The sequence below is a fragment of the Enoplosus armatus genome, chromosome 1 (assembly GCF_043641665.1).
Source record: "Enoplosus armatus isolate fEnoArm2 chromosome 1, fEnoArm2.hap1, whole genome shotgun sequence".
NCBI classification, from domain to species: domain Eukaryota; kingdom Metazoa; phylum Chordata; class Actinopteri; order Centrarchiformes; family Enoplosidae; genus Enoplosus; species Enoplosus armatus.
This window is the reverse complement of record NC_092180.1, coordinates 25,119,784-25,143,959: the sequence shown is the minus strand read 5'-3', so window position 1 is coordinate 25,143,959 and position 24,176 is coordinate 25,119,784. Positions and strand designations below refer to the sequence as shown.

Sequence of the window (24,176 nt, the reverse complement as noted above, 5' to 3'; positions counted from 1 at the left end):
TCCAGAAGATGGATTTGCTAACACACGACTGAAAACAAATAAATGATTGTAACCTTCTCACCTCCTCCTCCCTCCCTCTTACTAACCATAATTGCTGTGCAGTGGGAGGGGACTTAAAATGATCCAAAATATGTGAAAGGTATAAGGAAAAGATTGGGTGAGTGGGTGATGATGATTGTTCTCACATGTGGTGTAGTGGTAAATGAGACCCCCAGTTAGTGACCATTATAATGCAAACATGTACACCTAAAACCAAATACAATACAATACAATCTTTCCAGAAAAGTGTTAGTTTACGGTTTTCTTGATTTAAAGATCCCATACTATATATACTTTGACATCTCTTTAGATTCAGGCTAAAAATGTGATAAATGCTGTCCAACAAATAGAAAAGATGGATCAAGTGAGTTTCAGTGGATTTAGCCTCCACTATATTGTCTCCAACATGGAGGCATTTGCATTGTAACCAGTGAAAGCCCGAACCCCATACAGTCCATGGCAGGCCTCTTTTGTGGTCTAGTTAATGCAGATGGATGGTTGCTAGGTGACACTGAGGATGATGATGTCAAAGAAGATTAATTATTATGCCTAAGCTTAGCCTCAGAAGGTCGACCTCATTGATGTCGGTGTCAGATAGGTCTGTTCAAAGCCCGCGCCATCAGGCGCTCGACTGGTTTCTCCTTTGTGAGGAGAATTGAAGCTATTCTCTTCATTACATGTTCGGGCCAAAACAGGCTAAATCAGACACGTTAAAGATATGTTAAGATAAACCTTATGTCTGTAATTAACGGTGCCATGCCATTGTTCCCATACCCCAACAGTCCCCAATTTGTCCGACAGCCCGTTATCCCGAAAACAAACGCCCATTGCACAGAAAATACACACTCTCCCTGCAGTTGTTAGTTCAGTGACTGCTGGCCCTGTCCATGGTGCTGAATTGGCGCCGCTCTGACACAACGAAACAGAAAAAGCTTTCTTGGACTCGTGAAGAAGCTATCAGAAAATGGACATTCAACAAAGATCGTTATGGATTTGTGTGCTACCATCAGGAAAGGTCCACAGACAGGGAGAAAAGAAACAGTGTAGCAACAGTAACTAAGGGGGGCGGTGCTTACTGAACAGTCAATTACTCTTGAGCTGTAAAATTTAATCTATCAATTATTTATATTGACCTTACGCGTTTCAGCAACAAGGAAGAGCTTCGACTCCGTATTTTTGTCTTTTAACTTCCTGTCTACATAGCGCTGTGTAAATTGACATCTGCTGCTTGTGATCACCTTCTGCCTGACATTTTAGCAAATACCTGTCCTGTTTTATAACACACAGCGTGGAAGACTGCCAGACCTGGAAGAAAATGAGAGACTTTCTTCTACAGCAGCCTGACAAACATCGACTGCTATTTACATAGTGGCGCTTATTAGATTAGTTCTCCCACACAGCTCTGGGATCTGTCATGTTACTGTTATAATTCACTTGTGGTGACTGGTCAGAGTGTGTTGTATTATGTGTTCATAACAATATGATATCATAACAGAAGTTGTTTGAGTGTGGCCGTTCAAAATGTGTGTCAGTACAATATTTCTTCATCCAAAACACAGAGTGACAGTGGAGACTCACCTGGTTAGTTACACTATTACACAAAGCCCAGTTTCCCATGACATGGGCTTATTATTGTGCTACAAGCTAATTATTCATACTTTGAATAAAATATTATATGTAATATTACATATTAGATAGTATGCACTTTTCAGAGTTGTATTTTGAGCCATATTTAATGTTATAAATCAGCTTCCAGACCAAAAAAGCAAATATCAGCTTGTCTGCTGCAGATAATGTTAATAACTTCATGACCTGCATCATTGCCCTTATAAGTTAAACATCTCTTTAATGCTCCTGCAATAATGCAATTTTTCACCATAGAAACATCAAGCTAATGTACTGCTGTAACACACAGTAAGCTAGATGAGCTAGTCGTCGCTAGTTAATGCGTAATGTAACTTTGCATCTTTTTTTGCAGTGGTGTTGTCAGGTGACACCCCAATAATTCAACCAAAACCAAGGACAGCTTTTACAGTACAGGAACTATTCAGACACCAATGTAAAAAACATGCCAGCTGCCAGTCAGCCTAACAGATGTCCAAACAAAGAAACAATCAAAAGTACAGTGCAGTTTACAAGCTCGACCAGGCCGGATATTCTGAGTGAAACATCTGCCTGCTTCATTAGAAATGAACTCAGCTATATTTAATATCCTCTTTTGTAGCCTTGTTTATTTTCCTAACGGCTCTTGTCAAAGCATCAGTGCTGTCATTATGAGGTGACCTCCATGGGCCCACCATGTTTTATTTGGGCCCAAAATAAACCTAATTACAGTATACCATATCCCGAGAGAGTTCTTTGTTGTGATCAGCAGGATGTTGGTGCATAAAGGAGGTGCAGAGATTTAATCCATGCAGCAGCCAATATGTTCAATAACCCTATATCCTGCTGCTGTGTCCCTGAGCAAGACACCGAACCTCTATGTTTGGGCTGAGACAACTCAGAAGAGAGCATCAGCTGAGTGACATAAAGGTAAATATAAATAGTGCAAGGCAATGCAAAAGCTCCAGAATGTGATTAACTCTCCAGCATTAAATCTGTGTAACATACACTCATGACGCAAATATTTGAGCAACACTCTGAATTAATGTGCTTGCAGAATGCAAACAGGGAATCAACAAACTGTTCTATTTACTTTTTAAACACCTAGCTGATGCTTTTCTGGCGAATGATTTACAATTAGTGTGACAAGCTGAGATTCCAAGACCACAGTTACTACAAGCAGTCAGAGGTCACTGCAGCCAGACAACACAGGGACACCTAAACTATATATTACATTCTTCCATGTCCCACTCTCACCCCATGAATGGAAACAGAGGGGGATTGCTATACTACCCCACAGCCTCATCTCCACCACTGTACAATGATGTGATGTTGTTATCTAGGCTCGCACAGCTGAGTAAATGTTTTTAATGGCATCAAGGGCAGATAGTTCTAAATAGTACCACACCTGCACCATGACGCTTCAAATATAGAACAGTTCGCAGCAGGAATTCTGGGGCCAAGAAACTGCGTTTCCTGATGTATTAAACAGAAAAGCATGATCAAAATGAGCACATCAGGTGCTATTATTCCTTGCAAAAAGTACACTAAAAAAGTAAAACCTGTTGAAATGTTAATACGGTCTGTTCCTCAGTTAATATTCAAGTTATATATAGTCATATAACTGCTCTAGGGGCTCTGACTTTACTGAGTGTGTCAGAGTTGAGAAATCTCTTCAGCCTGTTCAAACATTAGCAAATTGTCTAATTTTGGTTCGATAGGGTCAGGAAAATGTGTATGCTTACTTAACCCATAAATTGAAATTACTGACCAAGTTTGCAACCAAGTCATTTTATTAATATTAATAGGAAAACTTTTCTCTAGTCAAGCAATTTGAAAATGTTTGTGTGGGATATCTGCCTTAAAAAAAAGGGCCACTCATCAAGTAAACATATTACCGTGTTTCTCTCCGTGGCACCGGTGACTCAGCAGTAAATCCCATCTCACCAGTTGTTGCGGCTGGAGAAACTGATGAAACAGCCTGGAAGCTCTTAAGTGCCATAAAGGGACATTAAAGGAACAATCAGTAATATTTTGCACAGTCTTTGCAGAAAATGACCATGCTCAGTGCCAGTAAGTGCACGGTTACAGCAATGGCTGTAAACACGCAGTCTTGTCTGTACTCCATATTTAATTTCATGCATGTCCAACCTCCCTCGACCACAGCGGCTAGAAAACAACGAAAAATGGTTCCCTTGGCAGTTTCACATCTTAATTTCACACCACAGAACAAAATAAAATAATTTACATTTTTGTGGACTGTTTTCTGGTAATAGCTCTTTATTATCTGCAGACTTCATTTTTGGCTGTCTCTGTCCAAAGGTTTAAAAAAAAAAAAAACCCACCTACCAGCACCTTTAAAAGCTCACTAATGAATACATTGTATCTCAGTTGTTTAATCCATTAAAAATAAAAGGAGTGTAAATACAACAAATTGTGGTTTTATGGGAGTTGCGTGCTGGAACTATTTCTTGGCCAGGAGTAGTGACTTTCTTGTCTCACTAGCTGTTTCCCCCTATTTCCAGTCTTTGTGTTAGGCTAAGCTGACTGCCCGCTCCATATTTAGTGTACAAGCATGAGTGTGGTATACATCTTCTCATCCAACTCTTTGCAAGAAAGCAAAGACGCGTATTTCCCCAAATATTCCTTTAAGACTTGCTTGTCACATGAGGGATGGTGTCTACCTCTGATTTCACTTGAAGACAATAGCTGACTGCTAGCTTATGTGTTCCTGTTCTGCTGCTCCCTTTGATCCCTCCATGTGTCTGGGTGTGAATGCCCAGTGTTCTTGCTCTGCCACTGTGACATTCATCTCACACACATTTATCATGCACACAAAGCACCAGGTGGAAATGAAGTCTATCAACAAAGGCGCCACTACAAGGTCTTGGGCTTTCAACTCATTTCTGCCACTGCTAGATCCCGTTTTCTATTTGATGCTGCTGGCCGGCCAGGCTTGGTGCGCCGCGCTTGTCCCCGCCTGTGTCAAATTAAAGGTCAGCGTCTGGATGGTGAGGCAACTCTTCTCTTTATTCCGGTGCAGCTGAGGGAGAGGCCCAATAAATCTGGAGGGAGCGTTGTCACCAGGGAGTCGTAAAGGTCACTCCCCACAGGGAGAGGGAAGTGGAGAGACTCTCTCTCATTAAATCTTCCCGGCTACATGTTTTTTTTATTTAATTTTTTTTTCATTCCTAAATGTCACTTTCATACTCGGGTCAGCTGGCCAGCTAGTCTGAGACCACCTTTAATTAGAAGTCTGATTATGCTCTGTTTACCTTTTCCAGGTTTTTAAGCTCTCTGCTTTCTCTTCGGCATTCCTTTTAAAATAGACTTTCCTTTTCTTCCTCCTCCAGTATGTCTTTATGAAAGAGTTGCTGAGGCCTTCAGGTAGCCTATTCACTTCAGGCAGCGGCTGACTGGGAGATGAAACGGTTACCCAGATGACACCTGCAGTCTCTGTAGTGTTCCGCCTGGCGCCTCCACAGGCACATAAAAATAGAGCGGTGATCTCCAAGGTGTAAATGAATGCTAAACCCTGATATACCGTCTGTGTCAAGCATCTCACATTCACACGAGGCACTTAACTGGCGCTCTAACCGAGAGAAAGCAGGAAGGGTCCAGCGTATTGCTGGAGTTCATCTTAACCAAACGCAGTTCTGTCTTGAGACCTTTTTTCTATGAGGTGAGCTCTGCAGCCACGATGCCACCCTGACTAGTGTAGACAGGTGAATAGTTAAGTGTGTATTAAATGCTTCCTTTTACCTGGTCTCAAAGGCAAGAAGATGCTCATAACACCACAATCCTTCACCAGCCCAGCAGTTAGAGAAGTGGACTGTAACCATTCTGGAGAGTTGCTATTTTGAAACACGGACAAGCTGGTGAAATTTGTGAGGAAGTAATGAGACAGATTTTCCCTTAACCTATGCAAGTGCTTCATTAGAGATGCTCAGATCTACTGAGGAGCTCTGAGGGTGAGTGAATGTAACAGTATGAATATGAAGCAGGGTGATGTTAGGAAACAACATGCATGCTGAGCTTATCTTTTCTGGAAAAATACATTACTTCTCTGGTAGATGAAAAATAGTGACAGCCTCAGAGCCTTTATTAACAAGTAATGTAGCTGCTATTACTAGAGCTGTTTCAATCTGACTGTGAACAAAGCCTTGTTGCGCCAGTTTAAATGATAAATCACCGTTTGGGGAACACACGTAGAGTTTTTAAAGCAAGCCAAACCTAAGTCTAGTTTTAGCAGTTTAAACTGGTCATCTTTTCTGATACATATCGCACTTCAAAGTCTGTTTGAAGAAGAATCTGAAATCAAAATATATCAGTATGATTCCGCTAATACATATCTACTACTATTCTCCCAAGAGGTAAACATTTCCATCCGTGTTTGGATTTCTGAAATTACACCAATGCAGATTACATCAAAAGAACTATTCAGCTGTGTTTGCAAAGGTGTAAAGGTGAATTCAGTAATGTGGGCGACCTTAAATGTTTTGCTTCTGTGGGAGTCATTGCATGACTTTTGATTCTTTAAGAAACGCATAACGGCTGTTTATTTTCCCCATCCTGTCCTTTCTCAATTTAGCCATGCTCTGGAGGAGGACTTCCTCCTACACTCAGGCTGTAGCCTTTAGAGACCAACACTCCAGTGAGCCTTCATTTCCATCAGATAATACGTATGCATTATTAAGCTGGATGCATGCCATATATATAAATATACAGGCACTGGATGCACACACTTACATTGCAGAATACATCCTTGAATCGACAGCAATTCAGCTGAGATCACACTCTAACGGCTCCTGCCCACTGTGCTCTGTGTGGTGGCGTTCCTGCTTTCTGACTGTGTTAAATTGGAAGTTGGCGTTGCTCTGCGGGTAAAGGTTGCGTGGACCTGATTCCCTCCCACAGGCCGGCCTGCCGCTCTGCTCTGCCAGGGCCGAAGCCATGTGACTGAGGGAGATAGCTGATGGGGAGGTGAAGGGTACTTCAGGATCTCCCTCTAACATTAGATTTTGTAGTAGACCGCCCCCGCCATTTTAAAAACCTCACCACCTACAATGCACCACATGAAATCACTCTTTAGTGTGGGAAACGGACCATGGGACGTGTTGTTGCTGTGCCAGCCGCTGTGTTGTTACAGTAGGTGAATCACACTGGTGTTTGATAATACAGACTGCTTGGTTTTCCAGTTGGTATTGAGTGGGGGGTAATGGATCTTTCCAGTACAGGGAAAAAGTGACTTTTTCATGAGGAAAAAAAAAAAACTGCAAGTCAACGACAGAGACGACCACATTAGACGCGCCAGTTAAACAGGGCATGTAGCAAGGCTTATTTCCCAGACGTGGAGGTTTTGGGAGAGCAAACAAGCAGTTCAAATTGAATCAGCACATTCATAAATTCATACCAAGTTCAAATTTACATTCCATCCTCATACTCGGGTGCCTGGATGTGCGTGTGGCTAATCTCACTGTAAACACAAACACGAAGGCTTGCCACCCTCTGATAGTGGTGTGTCATGGAGCATAGTATCTGCTGGCTGTGTGGACTGCAGGGTGAAACGCTCCGCTGCTCACTGGCCGACTATCTGCCACGGCTTGACCACCGGGACACTCGTTGGTTGTGTGTGGAGTGCATCAGTCCATGCTCACGGTCTATACTGGTTGTATTTATCTATAGAATGAGCGCTGCGGCCAGGCACAGATTGGACATAGCTTAGATGGGCTGATGTTGAGAGAGTACAGCTCAGAATACACATATGAGTGACTCTAGTGTTCTGTCAAACAGGAAGGCTTGTCAGACATGCCAAGGGGCCCGTCTACAGGCTGTTGACTCACTAGAAGACACGCCCACTCCAATCAATAAAGCCTGGAGTAAATGTCTCCAGTCTATAATACTTTTATTATTATTGTGAAGCACTTTGTGACCTTGCTCTGTGAAAGGTGCTATACTAAATAAACTTTACTTACTTACTTACTTGCCCATGCCGTCCGAATCCATGTTGGAATATATCAGTGCAATAAAGGAAAAGTATTCACATTCACCGTCCTGCTGAGGCAACTAAATGTGGATTAATCTGCAGCTAAAAATGCACAATTTCCTCCTGTTTGGGTGACATTTGTGCCCGGTTGTTTTAGGAAATGAGTCTGTTCGACCTCCACTATCACTAGAAATTCTTGCATGCTAATGTTCTGCAATAAGGCTGCTTTTTGTGCACAGGGCTGCTTTCCTGTTTTCTTTGACTTTAGACATCGTCATCATATGTTTCTCAGGCATTCCAGGATTTTACTGCATGCTTGATGTAGTATTGGCATTGTGCCCCCAGAACATATCAGGATTTAGCTGCTTTAGTCAACTTAAGTTAAAATCTGGACCAATCAGAGCAACGAAACGTGTCACATAGCGGAGGGCTGCTAGGCTAGGTAGCAAGTTCCAACCTGCAATTCATATGGCTTCTAGCTCGATATAATACACAGACGTTTGGCATGACATGATTAAGAAGACACTTACAACGCTCCTCTGTCAGTCATCGTATCAAACCCGCCCCTCCTAAGACCCGGCAATTCATTTTTCTCCTCTGTGGGGGACATGACTCTGAGACCTCTAAGTCAAGCATAATTTATAGAATCTATCTGAATCATACAGTCCCTTTTAAGAGGACACTACGGGCTCTCATTTGATGGCCCAGTTGTGGGGGTGGGGCCAACACAGCACATGCACTGTCTTTTCAAAATGGCAGGAATTTCAGCTTCCACATTTTATGCCAACAAGAGAGGTAAATCATCAATCTTTTCCAGATATCATGTTTCTGTTGCTAAAAATCAAGTTGTTTCTTTAAAATAAAAGTCTTGGCTTTCATTTAGTAAGATTTTTAAAAAGTCACAGTAATTTTAACCCTTTCATAACACAACTTTTATTCAATGTCCTTTGTAGTGGACATCAGGACTTACTAACCTCCATTTGTAATACATCAGGGAGCAGAGGGCAAAGTGAGGTAGAGAGGATTTTGTTAAGAATTGTGGAAGGAGATTCTGATTTAGAGCTGCCTAAAGATGAGGTAAAGGAGGGCCAGAGAGAGGAGGAAGATGAAAGCTCAGAGGAGGATACTGCAGCTGTTGAGGAGCCTGAGCCCAAGCCAGGGAAAAGTGATGATACACATCGTGTGTTATGGATCAGGAGCAATGTGTAAGCTAGGTTTATTGCTATTACAGTGTGTAGAAAGGGAAATGAGAGCAGTTTTAGTTCACACTGTTGATCACACACACACACACACACACACACACACACACACACAGTACACAGTACACAGTATCAGTTAAAAACTTGACTTGGAAAATTATTGACCCTGTTGATTTACATATTTAATAATACATCTGCTAAAAGTGCATTAAACTTATACCTCTCCTTTCTTTATCACTTAAGTTTCAACCCTGTTGTCGAAGAGGGTTAGGGTTAGATTTTTGTTCAAATGTTTATTGTGCGAAGCACCAGTAAGGATATTCCAGTAACTACTTGCACTTAGCCAAATATATTTTTGTTTTGGCATCATGTTTAACTAACCCTGTTTGGTAGATTGAAGAGTTTGAATGTCAGAATTTTAATTAATGTAAAAAAACTAAAACAAAAAAAAAACAGTTGGCTGACATATTTTAATCTTTCATCTTTTCACACAGAGCATTGACAAATTGCATTAGTAAAGGTCAAACCGAAATGTGCTGATTCCCTAACTCATATAACATGATATCCACAGACATAGCCAGAGAGTTCAGATGTGTTTTCTTCATGTAACTGTCTTCATTTACTTTAATGTTCACGACATGAAAAGAATTTTTAAAAGAAATCCACTCAAAAATGAATTCAGTATCATAAAATTACATCATTACATTCTGTATGAAGCAAGTCCCGATGTCCACTACAAGGGACAGTCAATAAAAAATCAATAAACAATATTTTTGTAAAAAAAAATCGTTTCTTTAAACCACAATACTTAAATTATCATAAAAAAAGCAAAAAAGCAAAACCTTTTTTCCTCTGGGTCTCAGGAGGTATTAGATAAGCTGTTGTGATTGGCTCGACCTAGATATTTTAAAAATTGAGCACACCTGTAATGTCACTAATGATTTGTCATTGCCTTGGAGAACAGTGCGTGCTCACAACTTTAGCAGAAGAAGTTGAGTAAGGTTTGGGTCAGAATTGTACTGTTCGTCTTTGTTATCTCTTCCAAATAAGTTTGGCTAACCTGGGGGTTTAATTAAACCCTTATGACCACGTGGTTCTTGCACTGTCTGGCTACTTTTAAGTTCCCAGACCTTAGCAAGTACTTCGCTGAATACAGTGTTACCAAAACCAATAGAAATGATGTCCAAACCTAGAAAAATAAGATCCAAATTGCTGCAGGTTTGTTTTTGAGTCGGTCTACCTCCTAGTGGTCCAAAATCATTAATGCTTCTTTAAGGCTAAATTGCTAGATGGAAGTAAGCTGCTATTGTGTGTTTGAGTGTGAGTGTGTTGCTCAGTGTTTCTTTAGGGTCTTAATTACTTTTCTTGCATCACTCAGTCAACGTCCCAGCAAATTGGTGTAGGAGTGATGCATGGCTATGAAGTTCCCGGCTGGCTCAAACCTCAAACCTGAGCGAAAAAGAGAGAAATTGGGTGATATAGAAGACAGACAGAAAGAGAGATTCTGAAACAGAAACTGTGAGACAAAGACTACAGGTAAATGTCAACGGGAAGAGACAGAGAAATTAGACTTGAAAGCACTACTAAGGGAGGAGGAGGCCTTCACCTGGAGTCCCATTCAGAGGGACGGAGAGTAGCCAGGCTGTGCGGGCGATCTTTACATCCATAATCACAGCACTCTAACAAAACCTAATGCTTTATGACGGCTGTGCTGGTCCTGGGTGGTTGTGGGTCGTGGTGAGCCACAGGAATAATGGCTTCAGTTAATCTGCAGTACAGGACATTCAGTCTCAAGGGAGTCCATGTCCACTGGCGTGACTGGATCGATAGCGTCTGTAACACGGAGCTTTCTCCTACCGCGTCAAGTTCAAACCTCCCACCGACAGTTCACTGCATCCTCACCTTGCTGCCTTCGCTTTCCTGACGCCGCTTTTGATCTCCTGAGTGTTGAACAAGCAAAGGGGGGGGGGGGAAATGATAGAGGCGAGACAACATTTTCTTTACCTGAGCTGAGAGAGCAGCTAAAAATAGTTGCTTTCATCTCGGTGAAGGATTGGTTTTAGGTGGTGTGCAGGAGCTTCTCTGCGGTGCTCCGTCCTCTTAGCCAAGATGCTGGAGTGCTTTCAAGTTGCGGTGCAGGGGTCGAACATGCAGTGTCGTCATGCTCCACTCTCACAGTGTTAACTAACTGCGTGTCTGTCAGAGCCTGAGACTAAAAGCTGGGGCAGCAGCATCTCTTCTCCGAGGCAGCCAAATCCCGCAGGCCAGATGAGGTTCTCTGATTCCTGAGGCAGCACTTTGCTCCCCCCCCCGCTTGCTTCCACTCTCTTCCATCCTCTCACATCACTCGCCACTCACTCTGCAACCTGTGCACTGACAGACAGTTGTCTGGCTGAGGTCTGACATTCCGTGTACACAGAGCCAAGCCCTCCGACACAGGCGCTGTCAATCAAACGACACTGGCAAGAAACCCTCAGATGTGTTTGGACAAGAGGATGAGGATTTCAGCCGCGTAGATTGCTATTTACTGTGCCACAGGGGGGAGAGGATCGGGCCTTCTCTCCCCAGCCCTGTGGCTCCGCCGCCTGGCCTCTGGATGGAGCCTCCGGCCTCTCATACACTGCTGCTGTGTGCTGCTCTGCTGCCGTGAGAGTGTGGCAGTGGGCTGATTTTCCTGTGACAGAGACAGATAGAGGAGACTGACTTTGATAATGTGAAAAAGGAAATAAGGTTTTTTCCCTTCTGAGCATCCAGGGAGGCTGATAAGATGGCTGTTTGGAGCGGTGGAGTTACAGTCTGTTTCCATTTCCACATCTCTCGATTTAAGACGATTCACAGAATCATAGATTTCAGCTTTAATAACACATTGCGGAAAAAAATCATTTTGGTCCCAAATATAATCATAATACAATAACAATTGCAATCTCTTAACAGCTTTGGCTGTAATCATCTTATTTCTACTGGGCTGAACGATGAATGGTTTTAAGTCGTAAGAGCAGTCATTTCAATTTCAATTTCAGCCTACATAATTGAAGATGTCTTAACAAGCTGTTGCACTTGACTGCTACTGTTAATTTCTTTGGCTACAATGACAACTGTCATTGTCATGAAACTTGAGCACATCATGTCATCATTTAATGCTTATCGCTGTAAAAGCTCCGACAGGATGAGCTACCTCACAGCTCTGATTCCTTGAGGTCTCAATTCAGTCTGTGAGGCTAACGTTAGCTCAAGCTGCTACAGCACAGGGCTGTCAACAGTGTCATCTAGGGTCGTCATGCATCAGGCAATTGTCAGACGAGCACCAGTTTGTCATTGTTATCGCAAATGGGAAATTGTGTGGCTTTTAACAATAAATATAACGCCACTTTAGAATGTTCAAATAGTACTACTTATATATCGCTAATGTAATGTCTTCCTACACGTGGTCTAAATTAGTAAATTATTCTATAGAAAACAGGCAAGTTTTTATAGCAGTTCACTTTTCCCTCTGACTAGTTTAAAAAAGAGGTCTAAGAGGTCGTCAATAACAAGATGTATGGAGATAGATTGTGATTAGGCTTGGTACAAACTTATGTTGTTTGATACAATGTAGACTATAAATGACACGGGCCTGTTGTTAAATTCATTGAAAATAAATACAATTATTGGTCAGAAAAATCACAAATTAGACATTTCCTCGAATCGCTCTAATTTGCACTATGGAACACAGCAGTGTAACGTGTAATTTCAAAGTGTTCCTTTGCAGTTTGTTTGACTTGATTAGTAGCATGTGTGCATATTATCATCATGACAGCATTTAAAATGCGATCAAGTGAAGTGTGCCCTCAAAGCTGGCAGAGCGTGTATGGATTATTGAGACTCCACATTAAATGGTTTTACAATCTTGATGGCTATTGATCTTCAAAATAGCTGGTACATCTCTCAGAAAAACACAGTATTTGAGCCTCAAATCCCAGCCACAGAGATGAGACAGCTCAAGTGAGTGATAATTTTCAGAGGTGCTAACTCCCTGCCTCTCTCCAAATGTCTAAAAGACTCTGAAGTGATGTTAGCAATCACAGCTTAAGACTCGCTGAACCCTTTGATAATCAGTAGAGCCTTCTCTCATAAATGTCACCATGGGTGTACTCTGCTGCACACACTCACATTCGGCTGTCACTGTCCACATCACAGCTTTTTAATTTTATTTCCTTGTGCTTTCAGTTTTTTAATCCTTTTTTTTAGCCATGTGTATCTTTCCCATTCAGACAATTAAATCTAGACGCATAGCCCACAATTTTAATATAAACACGATTCACGCAAATTTGCAGCAATACAACACACTGCGATCCAAACCGGATTCGATACAGTTCCATTCATCCACAATTAGTATTTACAACAATGAACAGTTACTCAGTGACTTCACTGTCAATGCGCCTTTTGAAGACTGCACAATGCAATGTAAAGGTTTCAGACAGCGTTATGCACAGTAGTCCAACATTTCTTTCGTATGAAGTGAACTAGCAGGAGAGCGGCGGGTCGCACACACTGACAAAAAACACACACTAGAGGTGGAAATTACAAATCCCTTGTTGATTCAAACAATTTAGTCAGTTCAGTTTAAAGATTTGTAGTCAGTGACTATGTAGTTAGTTCACTTCTAAATGTTTGCTAAATGTTTGCACCACCATTCAAATGCACTTACCTACACACTGAGCTGTTGGTGCATCAGTGTATCTGAATCTGTTAGTGGGTTCATCTTTAAACTCCTATCATTTTTTATCTATTTTTGAACCATTCTGATGTGACTTTGACGTCATTTGGTTTTCACTGGACCATCTAAATGTGTTATATGCATATGTGCATGTTTGACAACTCCAAACAAGCTCATTCAGGACTGAAGCGTGAGGATCAGTCCATCACGCCGCCTCCCATTGACAAACTTTTTTGTTCAGCCTTTGATATTCGACCAAATTTACCAGGTGCAGATTTAATGCAAATCATTTGGCTCTGGCTGTAATTAAATCTGTTCTGCTAATGATCCAATTAAACCTTGAGAAGTTAAAGAAAGGCTATGGCACTTTAATTAAGTCATGTCAGCACAGAGTAAAACATTGGCATTGCCTTCCTTGGCTTCACAGTTGGCTCACTGGCCAACTCTGGATAGCTCTGGTCTCTGGTTTGACTGGTGTTCCTGTGTGAAAAAAACCCCACACCAGCTTCACACTTCCTCCTGCACAGCTTGAGGCAGCTTGCTTTTGTGCTCGCTCCACTAATCCTATAGATGCTCAACACATTAATCCGTATTTTTCTTTTCCCACTATCTTCTGTTTGACACTGTGAAGGCTCTGTTGTGGCTTACACTTCACCCCAAGGAAAAAAAACAGAATGGAAAAAACAACACAGCATACTATAAATGAAGCAGTAGGTCACTTTAAGGCCATTGCAGGGGAAGAGCCTACATCTAGGATTGACAGGTATTAGATATTGAATGTTCCTTTGCTCCTTATTGGCCTGTTTGTTATTTCCTCAAGATACTGACACCAGAGGGGAGGACCTGGTCTTGACATGCCTGTTTGAAACATCTGTTGACTGCATTTACTGAAGGCAACAGGAAGGCTTGTTGTGTATTTGAAAATGACTTGTGACACTTCGTACTGTACGTCAATCAAAGCACTCAGTCTGTACTTAATGTTGTAGTTATTAATTTACAGAATTTGTTCTTTAATGCTTAAAAATTATAAACAAAACATATATATGTTTTTAATTTATTTTTAGCCATGCTAGCTCCATGTATGGCAATGTCTTCTGATGTCTGTCGGCCATTTTGTCCTGACTGAAATATCTCAACAACTTTTGAATGGATTGCCATGAAATTTGGCATTACGTTCATGGTGCCCAGAGGATGGATCATAATGACTGACTTTTCATCGAGCAGCACAAGCAGGGGAAAATTTATATGTCTACAACTTTGTACAAACACCTGCAGGGTTAATGACATGGCAAAGGTATATTGACAAACTCAATATTGTCAGTCAGAAGGGACAAATGGAGAAATTATCCTACTGAAAGGCCGGAAATGAAATACTTACTATATATTTACATCTATTTCACTGAATCACCAGTTAAGATCATCATAGCATAGCGTAATTAGCTTCCATCTCTACAGTTTGTCTGGCACAAATTACGAAGGCATACTGAGTGTCAGGATCCCACAGTTTCCCCGTTCTTCCTGCTGATGCCTCACATTTTATTGCCACGTTTGTCTTCTTAAAGGCTCAGTTTTTCGCTTCAGCTTATAAGAACTTAGTTCTGGGTTCTTTACCATGTTGGTAGTGCATCCCACCACACAGCAGCTTTTAGGCATTTCTCTTTTGTTTGATAGCAAACAGAAGTGACAATGAGGCACCTTCACGCAATACAAATCAGTGGAGAGCGATGAATTGTTTTCCCATCCGGTGTGGGTGGGACTTAATTGTGCTCTGTCTCTATTAGCATACTCATAGTCATCAGGTTGTTGCATTTAGTGGCACAGAAACTGAACGTAGCCAAGACACACAACATTCTCCCTAATAGGGTGTTTTGCAGAGTGCTAGCCAATGACCTAGGGGCTGCTGGGAGGCCATGCTGTCTGAGCTGTCTTCACCAGGCCTGGATCTGCATGGCCCGCAGCCCTCTGTCTCCAGTGGGGTGATGGGAATTAAGATCTGGCAGCCCCGGCTGGGTCAAGGTGGCTTCCTGCTGTCTGAGACTCGCAGGGATGCCCGGCTCGATGCCATCCACGTCACCCCTGCCAGTTTAACAGTACCATCTGCCCCTGCTCCGCCTTCCACTCAGCCAGCCTCGTCAAAACAAGTCAAGATGGCAGCCCCAGGTGGCTGTGTATGACAGCTACGGCAGAGGGGATGCTGGGAGATGCTGAGAGCTGCTGTGCGGCAGTGGCAATCATCCAGGCAGGCCCGGGCTGGTGTTATACCGTATAACCACCTCAACACCTTCTCAGCAGCGAGACAGCGACGTAGCAACCGGCTGCCCCCCTCCATCAGATAGACCCCTGGTTGGGGATTTCAAGTTAGCTTTGGATCAGCTCAGAAGGCTGGCAGACTGCCTGAACTCTGCAACATGGGGGATGCTCCAGTTTGATTTCTAAGCTGCTGTTTGTCTGTTGCTTTGTTCCTGTTTCCTGTTGTTTAAGTATTAAGTTCTGGAAAAACTTCAATGGTCTCTGAATCGTGAATTAGCGGAGAGTGGCAACTGTCATGAGATGATTCTGATCATGTTGTGTGACAGTTACAGAACCTGACACTGTTTAAAATGTGTGAAAATGAATCCATCTTTTTAGATATTTATTTATGACGCTAAGTTGAGGATATATACCTCCATATGGTATTTTCAATCTAATTTTTATAGTATCGTATAGTGTCCTTGTGCTATAAACTGATTAATATTCAATATGTTGCTTCATAACTGGTCAATAGTTGATTGCTCCCTGTGGAGAATATTTAAAGCGTGCTAAACATTTGCAACATGTTAAGCTTAAAGGAGCACAGCTGGCTGGCATTGAAATTACATTAAAGCAACTACAAGGGACTTTCATTTTGTGTTGCTTTTGGCGGCCCCTGTGGACAAAAGTGGTAGTGTGTCACCGCCTCGTGGCGGCTCTTAAGTAGAAACACTGTTAGGAAACGCTCAAGAAACAGGGCCCAGATCAGTAACACTGGTGTGGTCTGGAGGGTTAGATGTCTTTCAGGATCACGGTACCTTTTTACCCAATATTCCCTCTTGCTCAAACCTATATATTTGACAGCGGGATTTTTGTCACAGGTTAACCAATGCACTTACACATTGTGTTAAGCAACCGAAAGTAAGAAACGTTATCTTGACTGGAAATGAATTATCTTAGAAATTACTGGACTATTATAAAAAAAATTGTGTTTAAAAGTATTTATTCATAGTTTAAGCACCACTGATCCAAAGCTTCAGCTGATACTAATCAAGTGACCAGCACCTCATTTTAGGAGAGAAAGTGGAGTTGGGTGTGCAACTTGCTTTCTAATGACTCTATTTATGCTGTGGATAAGTTTAATGCTGTTTCACTACTCAGTTTGCAGTTTCATGTCTTCTTCTGCATATTGTACATTGTCCTTCATTTCTTTTAAGTCTTTTTTTGGAACAGATGACATAAAAGGGTTTATAGGATTCAAAGGGTTTGCCAAAGTCATGAAGTATCAAACTATACAGTTTATTAAGGTTTCAGTCAATTTAAAGTCTCAACGTAAAATAGCTCAAAGGATAATGTAAAAATAATCTTATTTGGTGGGATAGTTTGATATTCTGCAGCTCTAGTCTGCACAAAGCAGGGTAAGAAGTTGACACTTTCAGGTGAGAGATTAAAAGGTTGAACTGCTGCCCTAAATGCTGAATTTCCTCACAGGTGATGTCATCATTTGTCTGCTCCTTTCATCTCGCATCCCTCCGTCTTTCACCCTTCTTTGCTCCCACTGTGCTCAGGAGGAGTTTAAACCCTGCGCACCTGAGTCGATGTGATTAGCTCTACTTCCCTTCTTCTTTAAACCATTACTCATTACTGGGACCGCACTTGGCCAAACCCGCCCCGATGTGCAATACATAGCAAGGTGATGGTGTTATTGTTGCAGGGGTGCAGCGTGATGAAAGGATAAATGGATCCTGCCGGCTAATGGAGAGAGGCGGCCCAACCTGCAGCCTACTGAGTGGAGCCAGCTGTATCCGAGCTGGGAGGAATATCTCCGGCTGGGTGGCAGAGCTGTTTTTCATGTTCTGAATGTCGGCGTGCTCATTTCTACCGGCAAGAGCGGGAATGATTTGGATGTCACCTGCTAGGGTTATGTCTCTGAAACACGAGGTCCGTCCACCTGAATTTATCATTGTCATTCAGCTCACAGCCTCTGTGCATCGCTCCCTCTGCAGAGAAGCTGCCGGCTGTGCAGATGTTAGACATGACAATCCGGGTTGGGCTGACAAACAGCTGCTGTTCACTAACCCTCTGCTTATATTTACTGACCATGAAGAAGGAGACAATAAATTGAGTCACTGCAGTGAGGGGGGCATGTCATGTTGATATAAGCTGCCATCTTTTCAATAATCACTATTATTGTTTTCACTCTGTGCTACTAAAGTCCTTCCAACACCTCTTATTTATACTTCTTTTGGTGTCAGGCAGGCTATGACTAGAGCGGAATACAAAGTTATTTCTACCACTTTAATCTGCTCTTATTATGCTTTTATGAGCAATTCTCAGCATTATTATGGGAGTTGGTCAAATAATTACTTCCAATTGACCGCTTCTGGAAAAATATTCATTTTGATGCAGTTCCTTGGTGAATTTTAGAAAATGCCTCTTGTTGGATTGATATGATTATTTCTTTTTAATGGAATTCCAGAAATGCTGCCTCGCTTGAAATCATTTACAAAAGCTCATTTACAGCCAGCTGTGTTTTTGTTAGTGGTCTCTGTTAACAATTGGCATGGGCGTCTGTTGCCACTGCTACCTCGCAGTTTGTAAAGATTAATTTGATCAATAAGAATGCAGATACTACACACAGTGTGTTCTTTCTCGTCTATTTAACTTTATTTACAGTCCACAGAAATCATATGTATCTCCGTTTATGTCTTTGTCTATCCTACTACCATTGATATTAATATTGAAATTCATATAATACATGAATTTAAAATGTAATACATTTAAGTATGTGATTTAAGGGTAATTTAACCACCAAATCGGTCCAAGTCAGATACTGCTACAACTAGCAACCTTTTAGCAGGAATTCAGTTTATCAAAATGGATATTCAAAAAAAAATCAATAAATAAGTAAATTTAGCTTCAGTTTTAGCTAAGGCTAGCTGTGGCTATCTCATCAGCTAGCTTTAACTTGATATAGCATTACCAAACCAGTGTAGTTATGGCGGCAATAATAATTTAATTATTCTTAATTACACCTAATCCAGAATGCAGAACTACACAGTCAGAGTTCACTTACTGCAGTTTAGCTCGGTTTGTAGCTCCATTTTGTCGTTTCGTAGTAAATTTAAAAAGTCTTTCTCACAGAAATGACACATTTTTATGGCATAATACATTTGTATAGTAAAACTGATATCATGAAGCCAGATTCAGGTCTTAACTCAATTTTGACGAGACAGTAAGCATGTTTGCCTTTTTACGGCAGAGTAAACATTTCTTTCGCCTATGGGTGACCTGAACCTGTGTAACCTCAGCGCCGAGCTTCTTGTTCTGACCTCTCCCCATGCAGCTCCATGTTATGTGTATGCAGCAGCTGTCAAGGTGTGGGTGGCAGGCCGTTAAGAACAACACATTATCTGAAGATGCTTAGACAGTAAATCTTCATTCCCCTCACCCTTACCTGCATTTCCATAAATTGGCATCGTTGTTGTGTGAGTAAGTGGGGCATTGGAAAGTTGATTGTCCTTGAGGCCAGTGTTTTCGAGCTGTCAAGGAGAAACTGCTCTTCAGATTCAATTCTTTTTTTTTCCTTTTCTTTCTTTTTTTAATGAAACACGAAGGAGTGGAGACAGTCCTCATTTCATGCATCAGATTGTTAAAACACTTGAAGGCGCTAAAGCGTACACACTTGACACCCCGGGCCACTGTCTCCCTTGCTGTCTTGTATGTTATATGCAGTTAACAAGCTGTTTGGACGTCATATAGGAAGTGTGCACTGAGCAGATGCTTTCGCAAGGCACATTTAAGCTTCCTGGCATCACTATAGGAACAATCTAATACAGGTTCTGGAATAAAACAGCTATTTTGAAGACGCTTGGCGTGGACGTCATGGCCTAGTCCTTTGTGTGATGAGTAACATTTTATTCATGTTATGGCTCTCCGTCACTCTCTCAGGCAGAAATCAGTGTTTTGTCTCCTAGAACTGCTTTGACAAATTTAATTTAAAAGTCTGTGTATTTCAGTTTTTGCTGCAGTTGGTCTCCTTGTTTCCACAGTAACCAATACTCGCACAGTACCTTGAGATGCACACTGAGAGGCTGTAGTGTAGGCTTCACTACAGCCATAGAGGGAAGGCTCCTTTTGAAATTAATGAAAGCTTCTCCATTACTACAAAGTGCTGGCAGTATGCTATGTTGGCAATGTGTTACACTGGCGCGGCACGGGCATTACATTCCTGATAGAAGCAACCAGGCACAAGCGGTAATAGTTGATGCGGGTATTCATCCTCTTACGGTGCATTAAATTAAGTACAGATACATTTGATTTAGTGTATTGATGATGTAAACAAATCATCAAATGAACAGTAATCCTCACTGGCTTTGATGTCCAATTCACAAAAGATGACACATTTTTCAACATGACAGACTCAAGAAAGGTGGATAATTTGTAACCTGCTGCCGTATATTAGTGTCGAGCGGTAATTTGTGGTGATGTGGAATACGCTCGCTGCTATTGAAGAAAAGATTCACTTGTGCCCCTGGATGGTATACTGCAGTGATTAAAAGTGTAGTGTGTTACTTACTTTACAGGAGTATTTCCGCTACATTTCAGAGGGAAACATTGTACCACTACAGTTATTTGACAGCTATAGTTACAGGTTACTCTACAGACTAAGATTTTACATACAACTCATATGATCATGTGATGTGTAAAATATAAAGCATCACTGTAAAATACTCAACAGTATTGTTAAGCGCTCTACTCTGATGTTGTGTAACACTATCAGGGGCCAATTATTCTGCATTATAGTCATTTTGTGTCACAGCCTCACAGAGCTGCTAGCATGGCTGTGGACTCGGTGTGGTATATCACTATTTTTACTTGAGTAAAGGACCTGAATACCTCCACCAATGGAATACAGTGATAGCTGTGGTGCATCTATGAACTAACATGATTGCAAACTATGTTTTTTAATGTTCTACATCTCTATAGACACTCTGAATCCACTTCAAGACCGCTCCCAATAACCCATGAGGGCAAAGATGGACAAAATCATTTTTTTCCAGACCATTTCTTGGGGAAGTGCATTAGGAGTACAGCAAGTCTCCATGAAAACTGGGATTTGTACAATAGTTCACCCTGCAGCCTCTGACAGCGGCACAGGGTTCCCCTGCTCCACATCTAGATGATAAGAGCTTTGATTGCACAAGCCTTCAGTGCTCTAAAGAGTTATGTCCATTTTCTTGCTGCTCCCATGGCTGTTGTCTCTGTTATTGGTGGGGGGAAACAATCATTGTGGCAAAGACAGAAACAAGGGCTAGGCCTGTGGCTCGGTAGAGTTGTTTTAATTAACTGAAACAATGTTTAATCCAGTCCTCGGGACAGTGGAATTACAAATGGGCACAGCAGAGGCCCAGTGTTGCACTCTGGTCTGGCTGCCCGCTCCAGGCAGCAGTGGATTTGGATGCAGGTCCACCTCGTGTGAATGCCTCGGATCACCTCTCGGAAACCTCTGGACTATGACTAAAAAGCACTCAGCTGATCAGGCTCACAGCAAGGATTTTAAGGAGTCCTGCTATGGGACAACGTGCCAGAAACACACGGTCATCTTGACTACCTTCATGTCTTGTTGGAAGCCAATGTAGTTTGACCAGGTAATTTTGGTTATTGGGTTCAGAGTCTCGAGGTTAAATTATTACCTCTGCTCGAACACAATGGAGAGTACTTTTCCATTACGGATGCTGGCATTTTACAATGCCGCAAACAAATACAAATATGGATTGTATTTACTATAATCATGCTCTGTTGACTTGCTTGCTTGCTGGAAAAGCACTCTGAGAAACAAGGCCGGAAGAGAGGCTGAAAATGTTTCTCGCAGTCTTCTGAGGAAAAACACTCCCGGGTGTCTTTATTGGTGTTTTAATCAACTCTAACATTTTATCGATTTCAGCAAGAGGCATTTCATAAAGCAGCACTTTTCTCCATGGGAGCCCTGAGCCCCCGGTTCACCATCAGAAAACCCCACTATTCCTCTCGCCACTGTTTGTCTCCTGGAACAAAGACGTTTTTTGCTTTGCATTTTGCCTGAGCCGTCCATATTTCATCTCTTTAATTAACAATCAGAATTATGGCTAAAAGGTTTGAGTCTACCTGTGGCAATGCTCTCAGCCCAGTGGTGATTCTGTCTCTGCTTGTCTCACTGGATTGATGACAATTTTCATTACATTACTCCGTCTATATTAACATCTCCATCCCTATCTGGAGAAATAATCAGAATCATGGCTTAAAGGCTTCGTTCTCTTGCGCCTTGGAACGTTGACTCACATCTCTGCCTCGCAATCAGCAGCGTAGACGGATGACTGTGCACAATATTGTCTTGCATTAATTACACTGACAAACTGAGACGTCCAATGATATTGCAGGAACCTATTCCAGTTACTAATGTCTTAACCATAATAGTACTAACCCGACTTAATGGCTTAGTGAGCTCAGACGGAAAGTGTCACGCCTTTCATACAAGCACACAACGCTTTTCACTTCACCTCCTTTTCTCATTCATCTTACTACCTTTGCTATCAACTAATGCAGAAATAGCACAAAATGCTGTGTGGAGATTAGAATCAGCCAAACAATGCTGCTACACAGAGACTAATTTGTTGGTGTTATTATACTGATAACAGGATTCATAAAAAGATACTGAAAAGGCAGGATTAAGCCCTTATTAAAAGTAATCATTCCTCGTCATTCGCAGCCGTTGCTGGAATGAAAGAAAGAAAGGCTGTTGTTAATGTTATGAGTCACCATAAGGCCTTTGTTTACAGAATAGTTATCAAGCTGAAGATATCTATTCTCAAATATTGAATGGCTCAGGTAGTAATTCTTCACTGAATGAATGGGAAGTTTATCATTTTTGAATGACGATGCTCATATGCATAAAGATGTTTGGGTACGGTGTGGCCGGAGGGCAAAGTTGCTCGGTCCATCACTTTGGTTCGGACTGAAATATCTTTTAAACTATCGTATTGATTGGCATGAAACTTTGCACAGACAATAACTGTCCTCAGAGGATAAAGCCTACCAACTTTGGTGATCCCTTGATGTTTCACCTAGCGTCACCATGACATTGACATTTTGGATTTTAATGAAATGTCCCGACAACTCCTGGATGGATGGCTGTGACATTTTGTACAGATATCCATGGTGCCCGGAGGAGGAATCCTGCTGACTTTGGTGATCCCCAGACTTTTCATCTAGAGTCACCAGCGAGCCAAAAATGTAATTTAACCAATGAAATGTCTCAACATCTTGGAGATAGATTGGTGAAAATTTTGGTACAGACATTAATGTTCCCCAAAGTATGAACTGTAATACCTTTGGTGATCTCCTGACCTTTCTTTCTGTCGCCATCGTCAGGTCAAAATTGTACTTTGTCCAATACTTTGGTTTGTGATCAAGTACCAAATACACTAAAGACAAATCCACCGGCCTCAGCTGTGCTTTGTGTTTAGGGCTAATTAGGAAATGTTAGCATGCTAACCCACAAAACTAAAATTATTATTATGTAACTGTTATCGGTTCCAGCATGTTAACATTGTAATTGTGAGCATGTTAGCAATTAGCTCAAAGCACCGCTGTGTCTCGAGAACAGCCTTGCTTAAGCTATGCTCAGGCACACCGCAAGGTGAGTTATAGAGGCAACATGTGCATACAAAGTCAATGGAAAGACACAAGACGTGAATTCACCCGCGGGCGAAAAGGCATCCGCACGAGTTGAAAATTGCTGAGCTCATGCGTTTTTTTCTGTACTTCACATTACACACATCTACTGTCGAGGCTGCCCAGTACAACCATAGTACAGACTGCTATCCGAAGCTGCTATAATAGTTTTGAAAAACAGTTGGACTCATTAAAACAGCTGAGGGTTATGTACCCGCTCAGGGGTACTTTGATTGTAGTTCCAGTTTCATGTTATTTAACCCGCTTGGTTGTGGAGGAGGAATAAACAGGTTTAAAAGCAGATGAGAGGAATTCTGATGAAAGATTAGCATGACATGTGCACGCATATACCACAACCAAAAGATTTTTCTGAGATTAAAGTATCGACTATTTTTATGCCTCTTCCCCAGAGCCATCCTTACCTGTGCTTGATGCAGATTTGGGGCGAATAATATTCTTGATTTTAAATGAAGTGGTAGCTGTTTGAAGTTTCTCCTTGGCTGTTTTGACTAAATGAATTCCATACGGTGCGTCCAACACAATGTATGGATCTCACTGCCCCCGCTTTGTATTTCCAGCTACTGAGCTGCCTATGGAGGGAGGTCTTAAGCACATTCACATAAGTCCTTCATCAATAATACTATACGAGCGCTGTCTCACTGAAGCACATCCATCAGCACATTTTGATTAATGTTATTTATTTTTCATAAAT

At 41.7% G+C, this 24,176-nt stretch overlaps 1 protein-coding gene across 4 annotated transcripts in view; it reads left to right on the top strand.

Annotated features, from left to right (window-relative positions):
- The window catches only part of ntrk3b (neurotrophic tyrosine kinase, receptor, type 3b), a 158,314-nt gene that overhangs the window by 34,339 nt on the left and 99,799 nt on the right, over window positions 1-24,176 (top strand). The gene's annotated exons all lie outside the window — the stretch shown is intronic.